Raw genomic sequence first — 20,320 nt, 5'->3', positions numbered from 1 at the left:
GGTTTGGGAAATATTGCTGTAGATTTGGGAAATATTGCTGTAGATTTGGGAAATATTGCTGTAGATTTGGGAAATATTGCTGTAGATTTGGGAAATAGTGCTGTAGATTTGGGAAATAGTGCTGTAGATTTGGGAAATAGTGCTGTAGATTTGGGAAATAGTGCTGTAGATTTGGGAAATAGTGCTGTAGATTTGGGAAATAATGCTGTAGATTTGGGAAATAGTGCTGTAGATTTGGGAAATAGTGCTGTAGATTTGGGAAATAGTGCTGTAGATTTGGGAAATAGTGCTGTAGATTTGGGAAATAGTGCTGTAGATTCGGGAAATAGTATCTACAGTGGTGTCCAAAATTAAAGCAGCAAATCGCTATTTCCCTGTCTTTGGTCTAATACGCAGTATAATTGTACAAACTGTTAACAGATGCCTGTCTGCAATCGCGTTCTACATGGAAGGTAGCATTTCGGTGAACGGGCAACCATACTATTTATGACAACAGGGCACCTATCAAATGGGATAGTGTGTGCCAGGTAGTTCCACATTCCCAATTGCTATGTATACAGTCACAGGTGGGGCAGTAGGACATAAAGAAGATGCCTACCACAGACTTGGCAGTGGAGGACCATAGGAAGAATGTAAGGAGGACAGTTGCAAACATATTTGGCCCGATGGCTTAATGTGATTCGTTCTGTTGTTTCTCTAATGTGCTGACAATTTATAGAGACTGAAACAGGATGCTGAAGGTCAGTGCAGAGCCAACTATGTGAGATATCAGAAAGAGAGGAGTGTTATTTGGCTGTAAGGGCATGACAGTACCAGCTCAGTACTGCATGGCAGCTGGCATTTGACCTTGGTGCATCTGTTGGACTTGTTGTATTGAGACAAACAGTGACAGAAGGCTTTGGCAGAGTGACCTTTATTGTCGAAGACCTGCTGTATGTGTACCTCTGATGTGTCTTCACATGTTTAGGGTGGAGTCATCAGCATACCACCTGGACGTCGAACAGTCTTTTCACAGATGGGTCTCAATTTGGTCTGGAGAGTGATTCTCCTAGCATTCACATCTAAAAGCAATGTGGAACACAAATTTGAGACACAAGCATTGTGGAAAGAGAACAATATAGAGGAGGATCCCTAATAGTGTGGGCAGGAATTATGTGGCCCACTCGAACAACTCTTCATCAAACTGTATAGGTGAATTGGCAAGGTTTAACAGCTGTTAGGTGTCGTGACGAGATTGTGGGACTTCGTGTGCAGTTGTTACAAGGTGGTGTAGACCTAGAGTTTGTATTGCTGGACAACAGTGCTCTCCCAATTTGCATACCATAGAGCGTGTCTAGGGAAACAGATAGCATCACATCAGCTTCACCAACTCCCTCCTAGACTTGCGAGAAACTCTCCAGGAGGAATGGGTGTTATTGCTTCAGCATGAGATTGATGACATCATTAACAGCATGCCTTGTCGTGAGGCCTATATTGCTGCCAGAGGTGGTCACGCCTCATACTGTGCACATTAGCCAGTTGTCTGAATGTTTGTGCAAATCCATTAAGTTGGAAAACTGCATATGGCAGTTATTTATGTTCTGCATTCTTTTCATTGCATCAGCTTTATGCTGTTTTGTGGCAAAATAAATGCAACCTTGCAAAATTTCCATTTGTTGCTTTAATTTTGGACACCAGTATAATGGGGAGGACTACTTCAGGTCAAACCATCTCACTATATGTGATGGCTGTAGAGTCAGCAGTAAATTTTTATTTTTTCTCAGGTTTAAAAAATCCAGTATAAATAACCACTCTGACAGACAGCAATAAGAATTTGAATGGAAATTGGGGCCATAAGGCAAGGCAAATCTTATGGGGTGTCATGTAACTCACACCATGTACTGCACTATACAGACAAAGAGCATTATTATACAGCAGGTGTCACATAAGACTCAAATTTCTATGATATGTTTTATGTCATTGGAGTGCTTGATGTAATGATTGGTGGAAGGGTTGGCGTTTATGTTGATACAAGATGCAATCGACCCTTGTCTGGCTGATATCACAGTTCTTGTCTATATGTCTTGTGCCACAGCACAGTGATAAATGTAGTCTGAACAGCCTCTTCATGTGCTCTGTCAGCTGCAGTACTACTCCTCATCCTGCGAAGTTTTAGCATAGTGTTCACACCAGTGTTTTGAGAAACCATCTTAACTGTGCGTCGCCCACAAGTGATGAGGTTAGATGTCTCCATGCTGTCATGAAATTCTGATGTAATTTCTTAAAACATTCACCATACAGAGCAGCATGTCTAACTTTTCCTCACCAGTGTAAAACTCTGTGCCCAAGAAGCATTGAAGCAGAAATGAGAGATGTCATGTGGTAGTGGATAAATTGACCCACAGTAAGATTTATTGTTAGCCCTGTTGGAAAGATAACTGCAACCAATATATTACAAAAACATTGAACACCATTTTCCACAAATGCCTGAAGTGATAATTTTGCAACATGAAGTCACCCAAGCAATTCTACTCGCAATTGGAAAGCCCCTGGAAAAGATAAAATAGCAAATTTCTGGCTAAAGAAATTCACCTCAACACATTCACATCTAACTAAATTATTTAACAGTTACATTGCAGACCCATACACATTCCCTGATACACTTACACATGGAATAACTTATCTGAAACCTAAATATCAAGCAGACACAGCAAACCCAGCTAAATATCGCCCCATAACATGCCTACCAACAATATACAAAATATTAACTTCAGTCATTACACAGAAATTAATGACACATACAACACAGAATAAAATTATAAATGAAGAACAAAAAGGCTGTTGCAAAGGAGCACGAGGATGTAAAGAGCAACTGATAATAGATGCAGAGGTGACATGTTGTTGTTGTTGTTGTTGTTGTTGTGGTCTTCAGTCCTGAGACTGGTTTGATGCAGCTCTCCATGCTACTCTATCCTGTACAAGCTTCTTCATCTCCCAGTACCTACTGCAACCTACATCCTTCTGAATCTGCTTAGTGTATTAATCTCTTGGTCTCCCCCTATGATTTTTACCCTCCACGCTGCCCTCCAATACTAAATTGGTGATCCCTTGATGCCTCAGAACATGTCCTACCAACCGATCCCTTCTTCTGGTCAAGTTGTGCCACAAACTTCTCTTCTCCCCAATCCTATTCAATACTTCCTCATTAGTTATGTGATCTACCCATCTAATCTTCAGCATTCTTCTATAGCACCACATTTCAAAAGCTTCTATTCTCTTAATGTCCAAGCTATTTACCGTCCATGTTTCACTTCCATACATGGCTACACTCCATACGAATACTTTCATAAATAACTTCCTGACACTTAAATCTATACTCGATGTTAACAAATTTCTCTTCTTCAGAAACGCTTTCCTTGCCATTGCCAGTCTACATTTTATATCCTCTCTACTTTGTCCATCATCAGTTATTTTGCTCCCCAAATAGCAAAACTCCTTTACTACTTTAAGTGTCTCATTTCCTAATCTAATACCCTCAGCATCACCCGACTTAACTCGACTACATTCCATTATCCTCGTTTTGCTTTTATTGATGTTCATCTTATATCCTCCCTTCAAGACACCATCCATTCCTTTCAACTGCTCTTCAAAGTCCTTTGCTGTCTCTGACAGAATTACAATGTCATCGGCGAACCTCAAAGTTTTTATTTCTTCTCCATGGATTTTAATACCTACTCCAAATTTTTCTTTTGTTTCCTTTACTGCTTGCTCAATATACAGATTGAACAACATCGGGGAGAGGCTACAACCCTGTCTTACTCCCTTCCCAACCACTGCTTCCCTTTCATGTCCCTCAACTCTTACAACTGCCATCTGGTTTCTGTACAAGTTGTAAATAGACTTCCGCTCCCTGTATTTTACCCCTGCCACCTTTAGAATTTGAAAGAGAGTATTCCAGTCAACATTGTCAAAAGCTTTCTCTAAGTCTACAAATGCTAGAAACGTAGGTTTGCCTTTCCTTAATCTTTCTTCTAAGATAAGTCGTAAGGTCAGTATTGCCTCACGTGTTCCAGTATTTCTACGGAATCCAAACTGATCTTCCCCGAGGTTGGCTTCTACCAGTTTTTCCATTCGTCTGTAAAGAATTCGCGTTAGCATTTTGCAGCTGTGACTTATTAAACTGATAGTTCGGTAATTTTCACATCTGTCAACACCTGCTTTCTTTGGGATTGGAATTATTATATTCTTCTTGAAGTCTTATTTCGCCTGTTTCATACATCTTGCTCACCAGATGGTAGAGTTTTGTCAGGACTGGCTCTCCCAAGGCCGTCAGTAGTTCCAATGGAATGTTGTCTACTTCGGGGGTCTTGTTTCGACTCAGGTCCTTCAGTGCTCTGTCAAACTCTTCACGCAGTATCGTATCTCCCATTTCATCTTCATCTACATCCTCTTCCATTTCCATAATACTGTCCTCAAGTGCATCGCCCTTGTATAGACCCTCTATATACTCCTTCCACCTTTCTGCTTTCCCTTCTTTGCTTGGAACTGGGTTTCCATCTGAGCTCTTTATGTTCATACATGTGGTTCTCTTATCTCCAAAGGTCTCTTTAATTTTCCTGTAGGCAGTATCTATCTTACCCCTAGTGAGATAAGCCTCTACTTCCTTACATTTGTCCTCTAGCCATCCCTGCTTAGCCATTTTGCACTTCCTGTCGATCTCATTTTTGAGACGTTTGTATTCCTTTTTGCCTGCTTCATGTATTGCATTTTTATATTTTCTCCTTTCATCAATTAAATTCAATATTTCTTCTGTTACCCAAGGATTTCTACTAACCCTCGTCTTTTTACCTACTTGATCGTCTGCTGCCTTCACTACTTCATCCCTCAGAGCTACCCATTCTTCTTCTACTGTATTTCTTTCCCCCATTCCTTTCAATTGTTCCCTTATGCTCTCCCTGAAACTCTGTACAACCTCTGGTTCTTTTAGTTTATCCAGGTCCCATCTCCTTAAATTCCAACCTTTTTGCAGTTTCTTCAGTTTTAATCTACAGGTCATAACCAATAGATTGTGGTCAGAGTCCACATCTGCCCCTGGAAATGTCTTACAATTTGAAACCTGGTTCCTAACTCTCTGTCTTACCATTATATAATCTATCTGATACCTTTTAATATCTCCAGGGTTCTTCCATGTATACAACCTTCTTTCATGATTCTTAAACCAAGTGTTAGCTATGATTAAGTTGTGCTCTGTGCAAAATTCTATCAGGCGGCTTCCTCTTTCATTTCTTAGCCCCATTCCATATTCACCTACTATGTTTCCTTCTCTCCCTTTTCCTACACTCGAATTCCAGTCACCCATGACTATTAAATTTTCGTCTCCCTTCACTATCTGAATAATTTCTTTTATTTCATCATACATTTCTTCAATTTCTTCGTCATCTGCAGAGCTAGTTGGCATATAAACTTGTACTACTGTAGTAGGTGTGGGCTTCGTATCTATCTTGGCCACAATAATGCGTTCACTATGCTGTTTGTAGTAGCTTACCCGCATTCCTATTTTCCTATTCATTATTAAACCTACTCCTGCATTACCCCTATTTGACTTTGTGTTTATAACCCTGTAATCACCTGACCAGAAGTCTTGTTCCTCCTGCCACCGAACTTCACTAATTCCCACTATATCTAACTTTATCCTATCCATTTCCCTTTTTAAATTTTCTAACCTACCTGCCCGATTAAGGGATCTGACACTCCACGCTCCGATCCGTAGAATGCCAGTTTTCTTTCTCCTGATAACGACATCCTCTTGAGTAGTCCCCGCCCGGAGATCCGAATGGGGGACTATTTTACCTCCGGAATATTTTGCCCAAGAGGACGCCATCATCATTTAATCATACAGTAAAGCTGCATGCCCTCGGGAAAAATTACGGCCGTAGTTTCCCCTTGCTTTCAGCCGTTCGCAGTACCAGCACAGCAAGGCCGTTTTGGTTATTGTTACAAGGCCAGATCAGTCAATCATCCATACTGTTGCCCTTGCAACTACTGAAAAGGCTGCTGCCCCTCTTCAGGAACCACACGTTTGTCTGGTGACATATCAAGCTAAAACTAAACAAAGGTCACTACACTATGCATACATTGATTACCAAAAAGCTTTTGATAGCGTACCCCACTCATGGTTACTACAAATACTGGAAATATACAAAGTAGATCCTAAATTGATACAGTTCCTAAACATAGTAATGAAAAGCTGGAAAACCACACTTAATATCCAAACAAATTCAAATAATATCACATCACAGCCAATACAGATTAAGCGTGGAATATATCAAGGAGACTCATTAAGTCCTTTCTGGTTCTGCCTTGCTCTGAACCCACTATCCAACATGCTAAATATTACAAATTATGGATACAATATTACTGGAACATACCCACACAAAATCACACATCTGCTATACATGGATGATCTAAAACTACTGGCAGCAACAAATCAACAACTCAACCAATTACTAGACATTACAGAAGTATTCAGCAATGATATAAATATGGCTTTTGGAACAGACAAATGTAAGAAAAATAGCATAGTGAAGGGAAAACACACTAAACAAGAAGATTACATATTGGGTAACCACAGCGACTGCATAGAAGCGATGGAAAAAACAGATGCCTATAAATATCTAGGATACAGACAAAAAATAGGAATAGATAATACAAATATTAAAGAACAACTAAAAGAAAAATATAGACAAAGACTAACAAAAATACTGAAAACAGAATTGACAGCAAGAAACAAGACAAAAGCTATAAATACTTACGCTATACCAATATTGACCTACTCATTTGGAGTTGTGAAATGGAGTAACACAGACCTAGAAGCACTCAATACACTTACACGATCACAATGCCACAAATATAGAATACATCACATCCATTCAGCAACAGAAAGATTCACATTAAGCAGAAAGGAAGGAGGAAGGGGATTCATCAACATAAAAAACCTACATTATGGACGGGTCGACAGTTTAAGAAAATTCTTTATAGAACGAGCAGAAACTAGCAAAATATACAAAGCAATCACTCATATAAATACATCGGCTACACCACTTGCAATTTCATAACCACTTCTACAACCCTTTAGATCACATAACATCAACAGATACGAAGAAAGTAAATTGGAAAAAGAAAACACTACATGGCAAGCACCCATTCATCTAACACAGCCACACATCGATCAAGACGCATCCAACACATGGCTAAGAAAAGGCAATATATACAGTGACACGGAAGGATTCATGATTGCAATACAGGATCAAACAATAAACACCAGATATTACAGCAAGCATATTATTAAAGATCCCAATACCACAACAGATTAATGCAGACTTTGCAAACAACAAATAGAAACAGTAGATCACATCACAAGTAGATGTACAATACTAGCAAATACAGAATACCCCAGAAGACATGACAATGTAGCAAGAATAATACATCAACAGCTTGCCGTACAACATAAACTAATAAAACATGTTCCCACATACAAGTATGCACCACAAAATGTACTGGAGAATGATGAATACAAATTATACTGGAACAGAACCACTATAATAGATAAAACACCACCACATAACAAACCTGACATCATACTCACCAATAAAAAGAAGAAATTAACACAACTAATCGAAATATCCATACCCAGTACAACAAATATACAGAAGAAAACAGGAGAAAAAATTGAAAAATACATCCAACTGGCTGGGGAAGTCAAGGACATGTGGCATCAGGATAAAGTTGACATTATACCAATTATACTATCAACTACAGGAGTCATACCACACAATGTCCACCAGTACATCAATGCAATACAGCTACATCCAAACGTATATATACAACTACAGAAATCTGTAATTATTGATACATGTTCAATTACCCGAAAGATCCTAAATGCAATATAACACATACCATACAGTTAAAAGGAAGTGACGCTTGATCAAGGTCCGCGTCACTTTCCATTTTTAACCAGACTTAACGTCTGAGAAAGTAAAGAAAGAATGAATAATAATAATAATAATAATAATAATAATAATAATAGGCCTTCGGTATGTTCTGCCAGTCGTAAAAGGTGACGAAATGAACAAACCACTAATAGGGCTAACCCCCCTTTTAGTGTGATTAGTTGGTTCAGGACAGAACTAATGAAGCCTTGGACAAGCGCTGTCATGATCGAGGATGACGCTTGAACCCTATGCCCATCCACAATGGTAATGACACTGATAGCCAACTGGAAAATGATTTAAATCCAAATAGAGGTGTTTTGCAGGATATGCTTCCTGCAACCACCCTAGAAGGAAAACAAAGACAGAGGATGAGATGGTCAGATGAAGTTAACTAACACCTCATGTTCTGTTATTACCAAGCAACAAACTTAGGAACCAACACAGCTGGATACAGATCACACGTATACACAACATTTATTACCAGATACCCAGAATTAAAATTTTTAACAGAACAATGACTAGCTGATCAGATCCATGTAATAATCAAAAATAACAGGATATCCCAGTCAGAATTAGAAAACATCAAACAACAAGTACAACAAATACTGGAACAAAATAATGTGCAATCAGAAGAAGAAAATACAGTAATGGACTCAAACATCCCAGAGCAAACAAACAAACAACAACACACATCAGTTAAACAATCAGAGGAAAACGAAATCTTGAAACAGCCACCAGAACAAGCACAAATAGAACATGAAATGACACACATGTTAGATATAGAAGAAAAAAATTCAGCTGAAATATATAGAATACAAAGACACAAATACAGACATTAGACCATTCTTGCATAGACCCCCAAATAACCCACAAGTCGAAACAACAACAACAACAACAACAACAACAACAACAATCAACACAATCATACACAACAAAATAAATGAAAATACAACTATGGAAGAGTTACAACTACTGGTTTATATAGGAGCACTCACTGCACTAAATATACACACTAGGCAGAGATCAGAACCAACCGACACACAGAAGAAACCCACAAAACCAGCATGGCAACACAGGCTACAGATCACAATAGAATAACAGAGAAAAGAAATCGGACAGCTAACACAATTTATAAGAAAAGAAATATCAGACAAAAAACGAAAAAGGTTAGGTTAAATATCACAACAAGAAGCGATGGAGCAATTAGATGAAAAGAAGCAGAAATTACAAGCATTGGCCAAACGACTTAGAAGATACAAAAAAAGTGAAAATAAAAGGAAACAAAACCAAACATTCAACACAAACCAAAAGAAATTTTATCAGACAATAGATAATGCACACATTAAAATAGACAATCTACCAAACATAACAGACATGGAACACTTGTGGAGCAACATATGGTCAAACCTGGTACAACATAATAGGCATGCACGGTGGATACAAGCAGAAACAGACACATACAAGATGGTACCACAAATGCCTGAAGTGATAATTTTGCAACATGAAGTCACCCGAGCAATTAATTCTACGCACAATTGGAAAGCCCCTGGAAAAGATAAAATAGCAAATTTCTGGCTAAAGAAGTTCACCTCAACACAATCACATCTAACTAAATTATTTAAGTTACATTGCAGACCCATACACATTCCCTGATACACTTACACAAGGAATAACTTATCTGAAACCTAAAGATCAAGCAGACACAGCAAACCCAGCGAAATATCGCACCATATCATGCCTACCAACAATATACAAAATATTAACTTCAGTCATTACACAGAAATTAATGACACATACAACACAGAACAAAATTATAAATGAAGAACAAAAAGGCTGCTGCAAAGGAGCACGAGGATGTAAAGAGCAACTGATAATAGATGCAGAGGTGACATATCAAGCTAAAACTAAACAAAGGTCACTACACTACGCATACATTGATTACCAAAAAGCTTTTGATGGTGTACCCCACTCATGGTTACTACAGATATTGGAAGTATACAAAGTAGATCCTAAATTGATACAGTTCCTAAACATAGCAATGAAAAATTGGAAAACCACACTTAATATCCAAACAAATTCAAATAGTATCACATCACAGCCAGTACAGATTAAGCGTGAAATATACCAAGGAGACTCATTAAGCCCTTTCTGCTTCTGCCTTGCTCTGAACCCACTATCCAACATGCTAAACAATGCAAATTATGGATATATTATTACTGGAACATACCAACACAAAATCACACATTTGCTATACATGGATGATCTAAAACTACTGGCAGCAACAAATCAACAACTCAACCAATTACTAAACATAACAGAAGTATTCAGCAATGACATAAATATGGCTCTCGGAACAGACAACTGTAAGAAAAATAGCATAGTGAAGGGAAAACACACTAAACAAGATGATTACTTATTGGATAACCACAGCGACTGTATAGAAGTGATGGAAAAAACAGATGTCTATAAATATCTAGGATACAGGCAAAAAATAGGAATACATAATACAAATATTAAAGAAGAACTAAAAGAAAAATATAGACAAGGACTAACAAAAATACTGAAAACAGAATTGACAGCAAGAAACAAGACAAAAGCTATAAATACTTATGCCATACCAATATTGACTTGTTCATTTGAAGTAGTGAAATGGAGTAACACAGACCTAGAAGCACTCAATACACTTACACGATCACAATGCCACCAATATAGAATACATCACATCCATTCAGCAACAGAAAGATTCACATTAATCAGAAAGGAAGGAGGAAGGGATTTATTGACATAAAAAACCTATATTATGCACAGGTCGACAATTTAAGAAAATTCTTTATAGAACGAGCAGAAACTAGCAAAATACACAAAGCAATCACTCATATAAATACATCGGCTACACCACTGCAATTTCATAACCACTTCTACAACCTTTTAGATCACATAACATCAACAGATACGAAGAAAGTAAATTGGAAAAAGAAAACACTACATGGCAAGCACCCATATCATCTAACACAGCCACACATCGATCAAGACGCATCCAACACATGGCTAAGAAAAGGCAATATATACAGTGACACGGAAGGATTCATGATTGCAATACAGGATCAAACAATAAACACCAGATATTACAGCAAGCGTATTATTAAAGATCCCAATACCACAACAGATAAATGCAGACTTTGCAAACAACAAGTAGAAACAGTAGATCACATCACAAGCGGATTTACAATACTAGCAAATACAGAATACTCCAGAAGACATGACAAAGTAGCAAAAATAATACATCAACAGCTTGCCATACAACATAAACTAATAAAACAACATGTTCCCACATACAAGTGTGCACCACAAAATGTACTGGAGAATGATGAATACAAATTATACTGGAACAGAACCATTATAACAGATAAAACAACACCACATAACAAACCTGACATCATACTCACCAATAAAAAGAAAAAATTAACACAACTAACCGAAATATACATACCCAACATAACAAATATACAGAAGAAAACAGGAGAAAAAAATTGAAAAATACATCCAACTGGCTGGGGAAGTCAAGGACATGTGGCATCAAGATAAAGTTGACATTATACTATCAACTACAGGAGTCATACCACACAATGTCCACCAGTACATCAATGCAATACAGCTACATCCAAACGTATATATACAACTACAGAAATCTGTAATTATTGATACATGTTCAGTTACCCGAAAGTTCCTAAATGCAATGTAACATATACCGTACAGTTAATAGGAAGTCACGCTTGATCAGGGTCCACGTCACTTTCCATTTTTAACCAGACATAACGTCTGAGAAAGGAAAGAAATAATAATAATAATAATAATAGTTCAGAATAATTAAAGTAATGATAAATGGCAATAATAACAATAATAATGAAACAAACTGCATAAAGAATAATATATACTAGTTTAGAACAACTTAAATTTTGTTTAGTACTGTCAGAAAAAGAAAGGAAGAAGAACAAGAAAATTCGAATGACAGTAATAGTGACTGTTAGGAGAGGACTTGATTTAAGTAAACAACTCTGTAAGTGAGGAGAATGGGAAAAGTAGGGGGAGGGGGGATTGAAGAGTGTGGGCTGCAGACCAGTATGTGGGAGAGAAAGCTATTGCGAGAGAAGGTGAGCCATTAGCTGCTTTTGAAGCCTGGAAGTGATTTTATTTCTCTGATATTTTGAGGAAGATTGTTCCAAAGTCAGGTTCTGGATTCAGAAAATGATTTAGAAAACATGACAGTGTTGGGTGGTGGTACTGAGAGGATCGTACTTTGTTGAGATCCAGTATTTCTGCTGTGCGAAAATAAAACGTAAGTCGTAAAGGAAATGCTCCAGATACAACAACAAAATACAATGCTCATACACGCGTCTGCCAACAGCAAAATGTGTCAAAGGCTTTAGGAAGACTTTGCAATGTTTCATAACAACAAATTGCCTCCAATGAAAGTGACATCACAACTGTTCGCATTAGATTCGTTTTAGCAGTTACAAGCGGGCTCTTGCGCAGTTGAGTCGCACATGAGTAGTACCTTCTCCCGCTTTTGGTACAGAAATGTGGCTGTTCGCTGTGTAAGCAGTCACAGCAAGCAGCTAGATGTTACCTAGGAAAAAATTTACTGGCACGCCCAAGCTGCCAGATTCACACATGCGCAGCAGCCCAGCAGCCCCGGATGTAGGAGAGGAGAGCTGGGCGCCAAATTCATATTCTTGATGGGAAAAAAAAGTTTGTTTCACAAAGCATGCAGCATCCAGCGCACATTGGTCTCGATTATTCATATGATTTTTAAATGCATTCCTGTTGGCTTTTGAACATTTTTGAACACATTCTAAATTGATTTCTGAATGAATCGTAAGTTGATTCGTGAATGCGTGCACAGTGTACATGATGTCTCTGTCAGGGGAGTCCTCCTCACATCTAGAAATAAACTTTCCCGCAGACAAAATGGGATATATGAGCTCAGTGGTGTAAAGCTGAACTGATGAATGCCAATCGCTGTCTGTTTACGTGGTTGATTGGGTTTGCGAAAGATCAGCATTGTTATAATTACTAGCAAAATCCATAGATTCAGACTACCAGAGTGGAAATAAACGACTAACAAGAATAACTGGTAAGAAAGATTCTCAGTATATCCAAGAAAATGAAATTTTGACAAACATTTTTCGCCATATCCCCATACTATGGAAATTCCGTGTGGCTAGGGCCTCCTGTCGGGTAGGTCATTCGCCTGGTGCAAGTCTTTCAAGTTGACGCCACCTCGGCGACTTGCGTGTCGATGGGGATGAAGTGACAATGATAGGGACAACACAACACCCAGCCCCTTAGCGGAGAAAATCTCTGACTCAGCTGGGAATCGAACCCGGGCCATTAGGTGAGAGATTCCGTTGTCCAGGCCACTCAGCTACCAGGGGTGGACATCCCCATACTGTCCCTGGCTAGCAACCCTGTAAGTTCTATTCTGGATGTAGCATGGAAAACACGTTGTACGAACATGTAACAACGCCTAACCGGAGAATAATCGCAGGATAGCGAAACCGGTGATTCTGGAAGGGTTAGTGATGTTAACCGGAGAATAAGTTTGACAATGGCAGGAATATTAGCAGAATTAGTGATGACAAGATTGATTATTAGAACGAGGAAGGAGAAGAACGGGGACATCATGCAAATTATGAAAGAATATGATGATTCCAAATTAACATGAAAATTTCATACTACTACTTTTCGATCTCATGCTTGAGAAACTGGAGTGTATGAATGAAATTTGAAACTATTTCCTAACATAAAGATTTTTGCTTGTAGTAGGCCTAATAGACATTTGATATTGGCACTTTGTGAATTATATTCCGTCGTGTTATAAAAATGATCATTTGTGCCAAAACAGTCTCATTTATTTGGTGTGCGAAGGAGTATTTTGTTTTTTATATAGCAAACAGTGACAAAATAGACATAATTAGCTCGAGAAACCACACCAGTTTTGGGCACTATTTGTATTAGTAGCTTCTTCAGTATTAGACAGCGACTTTCGATTTTTCATGTAGCAAGACGTTTGATGAACTTTGATGAGGTAATAGGTTCTTCCTCACAAAGGAAAGCACTCCATGTAAAGTTGTAGCAAGATTAGAGAGAGAGAGAGAGAGAGAGAGAGAGAGAGAGAGAGAGAGAGAGAGAGAGAGAGAGAGAGAGAGAGAGAGAGAATACCAAGAGCTAAGGACTGAAGAAATGTATACTGTCCTGGCTGTCTCTTGTCTTTGCTTGTTTTATGTTCCTCATTTGATTTTATGTCACACAAAACAGCAAGTTATTAGCTAACAGGCAATAAAGAGTGCAATTTTTTGAAGTACTCTCTTTCTCCCGGTTGCAAATAATCCCATCCAGTATTAGTTGTGAGGTTTTTTAAAGAGGGGTAGGATGTCAAATCAGCCGACTAGGATCAGGAGAGGCACCACAGGACATTTTATCCTGAATATAGTTTGATGGCACCCATTACAAAATGTACCTGTTTCAATTCCACAGAACGATAGAAGTATGCTTTGTGAAAAGGTGTGGCACTGCACAAATAACATGTCTTACATTCCCTGGAACACATGTGTTTTATGTTTCAGACTTTTTAGAAAGATGTGCGCAACAAGATGAACATTTTTGAAAAGTCAATTTTTAAAATTTGTGGCCTCCTACCTCAAACGCTCAAGGGAAGGGGGTTTGCCACTATCTAGTATTGCCCGGTTCGGAAATATCGTAGATCTGGACCTGATGCACAGAGCAGTCGTGAGTTTTAGTGGGGAGTCTCCACGTGACCCTTGTTTACGTTTCGTGATTTTGTTGTTTCCTCTTCGTTTATTGCCCTCACTTCAAATGAAAACAAAATGGATTTCTGTGGCTTGGGTCTATCAAGTGAATTAAAATACATTCACATAATTATGGAAGTTTCAGATTTTATTTTATTTCTATCCTTCTGACAGTCAAGCATTAATCGCCTTGCAGAACAGTGTAGTTTTTTTGTACAGTTTGCTAAAGAAGTTTGGCTTTTATTAATCTTTTCCGCTGAGGCAGTCAATGTATTTGAAACAAAGTGTTTAATTCCACAGTATTGGCTAGCTTCAACTGTTCGCTGCATTTCAAGTGCACGTTTTCATCTTCTAGCACACATGGCATTATGCCATAAGAAAGAACCAAACATGAGATAATACAGTACCGGTACTCCAAGAAAATTTATATCCTGAAAACCACACTGAAAAGCTTAATATCAGTTTCAGGCCCATTTCATTGGGAATCTGGATGGATTTCCGACGATCTTGGAATATCCTCTGGTGTCTTGTTTCTTTTATGATGTAATGTAAGATCTTTTAATGTGGACATACGGGCCTCTTACGTCATCGTAGTTGCACAAGCGCTGTGACATCTGTTATCTGGCGCTGAAACAAAGCTGTTTCTAACAGGTCATGGGAAAATACTGCAAATGGTGGTTTGAAAAGCGTTGCTTTCAAAGTAAACATCCTTTGACGTAAGTGGAACTATGCGCAAGAATATATGATGAATTTCTTAAATCACAGAGCGTTTGGCTCTCATTTAAAAATCGACTTTTTGATGAGCCATTTACAAGAATTTCGAGCCCAGAAGATCAGACATTTATGTCATTACTAAAAACTATACTGGCACATTTGTGTGATATATCTTAAATGAAAAGATCAACATTATATGTGAAAGCTTAGCTTCTCTTGCAGCGTATTAACCTTAGAGACCAATATCATCTTGCAGCAACACTGTGTATATTAATTTAAGCCGTTAACTTTTCCTGTTTGTGTGTTCACGCTACTTAACAGTGATGTTGCTATTGGCTGACTACATCATGTGTCCTATGCCCTGATGCCCTGAATATCCGCTGTCATTGGCTGGCGAGATCATGTGACATGAGCTTTTGGCTGGCTTACAAAAGCGCATCACGATCTCGATTTCAATGCTTCAGAAGGTTATAAGTGGTGTTTGGTGGAATTTGAATTTGTACTTTTGTAACAAAAATATGCAGCGTACATGTTGCTGCTCATCAAAGATCTTTCCAAAACACGTTTTTTGCTGTGAGTTTAGTTTTATAAAGTGTCGTGAAATTCTACGCCCGTGTATAAAACCATCACCATTCGAAGGATTGATAGGTTTTACAATTCCGAGGGAAAATATAGTGTCACCACAGAAAAAGTGTGTTTTTACCCGGGAAAAATCTCTCCCCCCCCCCCCCCCCCCCCCCCCCCCCCTTGCTGTCCACATATACACCCTGATCCTGCATCTCTGTTGCTAAAAGTTTTAATGTGTATTGACAGTGACAAAATTGTTTAACCTTTGTGTGTTATCAGTTGCAACAAGACATGTTCGTGAGGGAAATTGGTTGTTATATCTTGCACAGCTCACCTTGTTCGCATGTTACTTTTCACATTTGTTACGAAGAACAAAAAGTGAAACAGAAAAAGAAAATGCTTTTTGCTATTCATCCTAACAAAGAACGATATTTTAAAATTAACATAAAGGTTGTTCCTCTGCACTTTTTGTGGAGGCCTAGGTTGACACCTTTGACAGTATGCAGGGCGAGGCAGCTCAGACAGGTAACCCCAAATATATCCAGAATGAATATATATATCTAGGCGCAGTTCTCACCAAGTATAGTGGGCAGTATGGCAAAATTACCTGTGTTCGCAAGAAATTTTTATAGTTTAGAACTGCCAATTATGACGTCAAATCTTTTTTTTTTAACTTTATACTTCTTTGTGTGGCACTTCAAAGAAACTTCTAAGAGCACTTGTACCACATAACATGTATGAAACTTGACCAAATAGTATCAGCTGCATCAAAAACCTCTGCACTGCTGTTGTAAGAGGTGGTTCCACAAAGGTCTGCCCCATTATACCAGGTATGACTTACATTTGCTACAATGACTGTTATACTAAATGTTCACCTTTAGCCTAGCAACACTGTATAAAACGATTCTGGAGAAGCAATATTGCACATTGAATATCATTTGGAGTTAGTGGCAGGGTGGAGTCATAAAGCATTTTATGCCTTTGGGAGCCATTCATGTATCCTTTGGTTTAATTTTTGCCACAGATAAAAGTATACAGGCATTAAATTTGGAGAGTGTGCAGGGCATTTTGAGTTGCATGAATGATTGTCCCACTTCCCTACAAATATTCTCTTAGGAGTGTCTGTACTTACATGTGTGGAATGGGAAGGATGTACATCGTGTTGGTACCACACTGATTGTGTTGTATCCTGTCTTCAAAGAACTGCTGCATATCATATGAACTTGAGATAATTAGGTTAGATTCCTATCAGTAAGAGAAACCAATGATGCAGGTGTAGGAAAACATACACCAGATGTCGATAGACAAAAAGTGTTGTTTTTATCCCCTTTTTGAATTATTGTGGATTTTGAAGTGGCAGTTAATGCATATTGTGAAGATTGACGTACCCATGATATGTTAACTATTCTTCTTTCTTAAACAAAATTGGTTGTAGATATGCCAAATCAATTTGCGCTTTTCGTAGGTCACTCAGAACCATATCAACTTACACTTTTCGTAGATAAGTCAGAGAACATCATCAATTTGTGCTTTTCGTAGATAAGGCAGAGAATTGTAACCAATTTTGAAAGTCACTGGTGTGAAGCTGTAGGTTCAGAGAAATGTGAAGAGGATGAAATGTGATGGAATGTAGTGTTTGCAGTCCACTCTTTTGTTTGATCCATCTTGTACTTCCAAGATGCCTGTTGGTGACATTTGCTTTGTGTGTTACTGCTGTTACTATGTTAGGTTCAGTTCTTTCCTCAGTTCTCCTTTTCCTTGGTGTATTTTATTTTCCAGACTTCAAGCTTCTAGAACTTTTTTTATAATATTTGCAAAGGCAAAGTGTGAAATCTTGGGGAGATGGCTACTCTTCAGCCTACAACCACACCGCTGCTCTAATAGTTGACAACATTTGCCAGAAACCGTATTCATATTTTTGAGAGTCATACCTATTGTAAATGCCTCAGTAGCTTTACAACTGATGGGCTTTTAAGAACAGATAAACATAAGGTCTGTACCAGAGTTATGTGTTTTCTTACATTTGGTATAATAGGGCAGATGTTTGTGGAACCTCTCCTCATGGCAGTGGGTTAGTGTTTTTGGTGCTTTTAATTTGATACTATTTGATAAAGTCCCATAAATGTTTACATGTATGTCATTGAAGTTCTCTTTGAAGCTTCTTTCAAATGCCAAAAAAATTGTTGATTGGAAAAACAAGACAATGTTGTAATTTGGTGATCATAATTGTTAAAAATTACTTTGAAACGTCAAGAAATTGATCATGTTGCCTCCTATCACTTGGTGAAAACTGTGCATCGATATATTTATTCATCCTAGGTGTACTTCGGGTGTTTGCTGACTCGTCCTGTATATTATATTGCTGAAATAACTCTTCGTTGTTGCGTACAATGGTGAGCCACAACAAAGGCAAAACAATGCTTCCATTATCTCAAATCATTAAAGGATAATTTGCAAAATTAGTCATGCTGCACCACAGAAATTATGATGGATCATGTCTTGGAAGTCGTCTTATACCTGGTATCGTTTTTAACGTACTTGGAAGTACACAGTCTGGAAAATTCCTGATTCCTTCCCATCCTCCCCCTCCCCACTCCCAGTTGGAAATACACTGACTAGACTATAGTGCCTACTAGCACTCAGAGGTAAATTGATCCTGGACATCCAGTAGCGCTACTGTCAACTTTCAGCTACAAACGACAAACAGCTGCAAGCAAAAAAACAACAGCCATCTACACAACTCCGGCAACACTGAGGCATTGCCATTGAGATGTTTACAAAATTGTGTAACGTGGTTCATTACAGTAAGTGTATGAAGCTGCTGTGCTCAGCTCACTCCAACTGTTGGGACCTTCTTACAGTGACTCGATTATAGATTAAATGTCTTGCCAAGTGACATCTCTTTTTCTCTAGCAATCTGCTGTGGTAAGTTATGGATGTTTCTTATTGTTGACTATGTCTATGAGTTTAATTTTTAGAAATAGAGCAACATTTAGCAATCACGGTTTGCATGAAATGTGGAAAACTACATTTAAAAAAGTAACAATACGAGAGAAGGAAAGTTGCTACTCACCATATAGCGGAGATGCTGAGCTGCGATAGGCACAATAAAAAGATTCACACAATCATAGATTTCGGCCATTAAGGCCTTTGTCAGCAGTAGACACAAATACACACACGCACACACACATTCACACATTCACACAAGCGCAACTTGCACACACATCTGCAGTCTCAGAAAGCTGAAACTCTGAGACTACAGATGTGTGTGCAAGTTGCGCTTGCGTGAATATGTGTGTGTATGTGTGTCTACTGCTGACAAAGGCCTTAATGGCCGAAAGCTATGATTGTGTGAATCTTTTTATTGTGCCTATCGTGGCTCAGAATCTATATGGTGAGTAGCAACTTTCCTTCTCTCGTATTGTTACATTCCATCCTGGATTTTCCATTGTTTTTTTTTAAAAAAGTAAGCAGGCATAATGTCTATGGAGAGATGCAGCAGCTGTTGGAAAGTTGTAATTAATTCTTTCAGTCACAGCCAATATTTTCTGATTCTTGAGCTCAGGGCAGTGTAACGCGTCAACAGTGTCGCTGTGCATGCCTGCCTCAATATTAAAGCTCTAGGTATGAACATCCAGGCAGGTTGACTTGAATATAGACACAGCCATTTTAATGTTGAGACAACCATACACAGTAACAAAGTAGATGCATTATGTTGTAACGAAGTTGAGTAGATCTGAAGATGGCTAATGATGGCCAAAACCTGGCCTATAGTAGATCACAACATAAAGCATTTGAAGTGACATAGAGGGTGTGTGGCCAAATTGTTTTGTGGAGGGGACTCTATGAGCACCAAGAGGTTTTATATACAGTGACAGTTGAAAGGTGACCCATTGAACTGACATTGATCTGGAAACACCTCAAGAAATGTGCGTAAACAATGATGGATAAACTTGAACAAACATATGTAAACTATGGTAGATATTAGTCTTAACAGCCTTTCAAAAACCATTTATAATAGATCAAATCAGATTAACAGCCTACGTTGAATATGCAGTTCCATTACCATCAGGAAAACTGTTGTTCATGTAATTTTGCAAACCTTGTGTAAGGTGCACCGAATCAAGTAGTAATCTAATTTTCCTGACTATATCCCCCACTGATGCTGAAAGTGTACTGTCTGTTAAATATCAGTTCAGTGAATCAATGAAAACTGTAAACCAGAACCAACAGACATTGGAACTGTGAAACTTAAGGTAA

At 38.3% G+C, this 20,320-nt stretch overlaps 1 protein-coding gene across 1 annotated transcript in view; it reads left to right on the top strand.

Moving 5' to 3' along the window:
• LOC126460440 (ovarian-specific serine/threonine-protein kinase Lok-like) overlaps positions 1-20,320 on the top strand; it is a 201,712-nt gene that overhangs the window by 127,970 nt on the left and 53,422 nt on the right. The window lies entirely within an intron of this gene.

Source organism: Schistocerca serialis, chromosome 1 (genome assembly GCF_023864345.2).
Source record: "Schistocerca serialis cubense isolate TAMUIC-IGC-003099 chromosome 1, iqSchSeri2.2, whole genome shotgun sequence".
Taxonomy (NCBI): domain Eukaryota; kingdom Metazoa; phylum Arthropoda; class Insecta; order Orthoptera; family Acrididae; genus Schistocerca; species Schistocerca serialis.
Note: the sequence above shows the minus strand (reverse complement) of the source record. Positions and strands in the feature narration are given on the sequence as shown.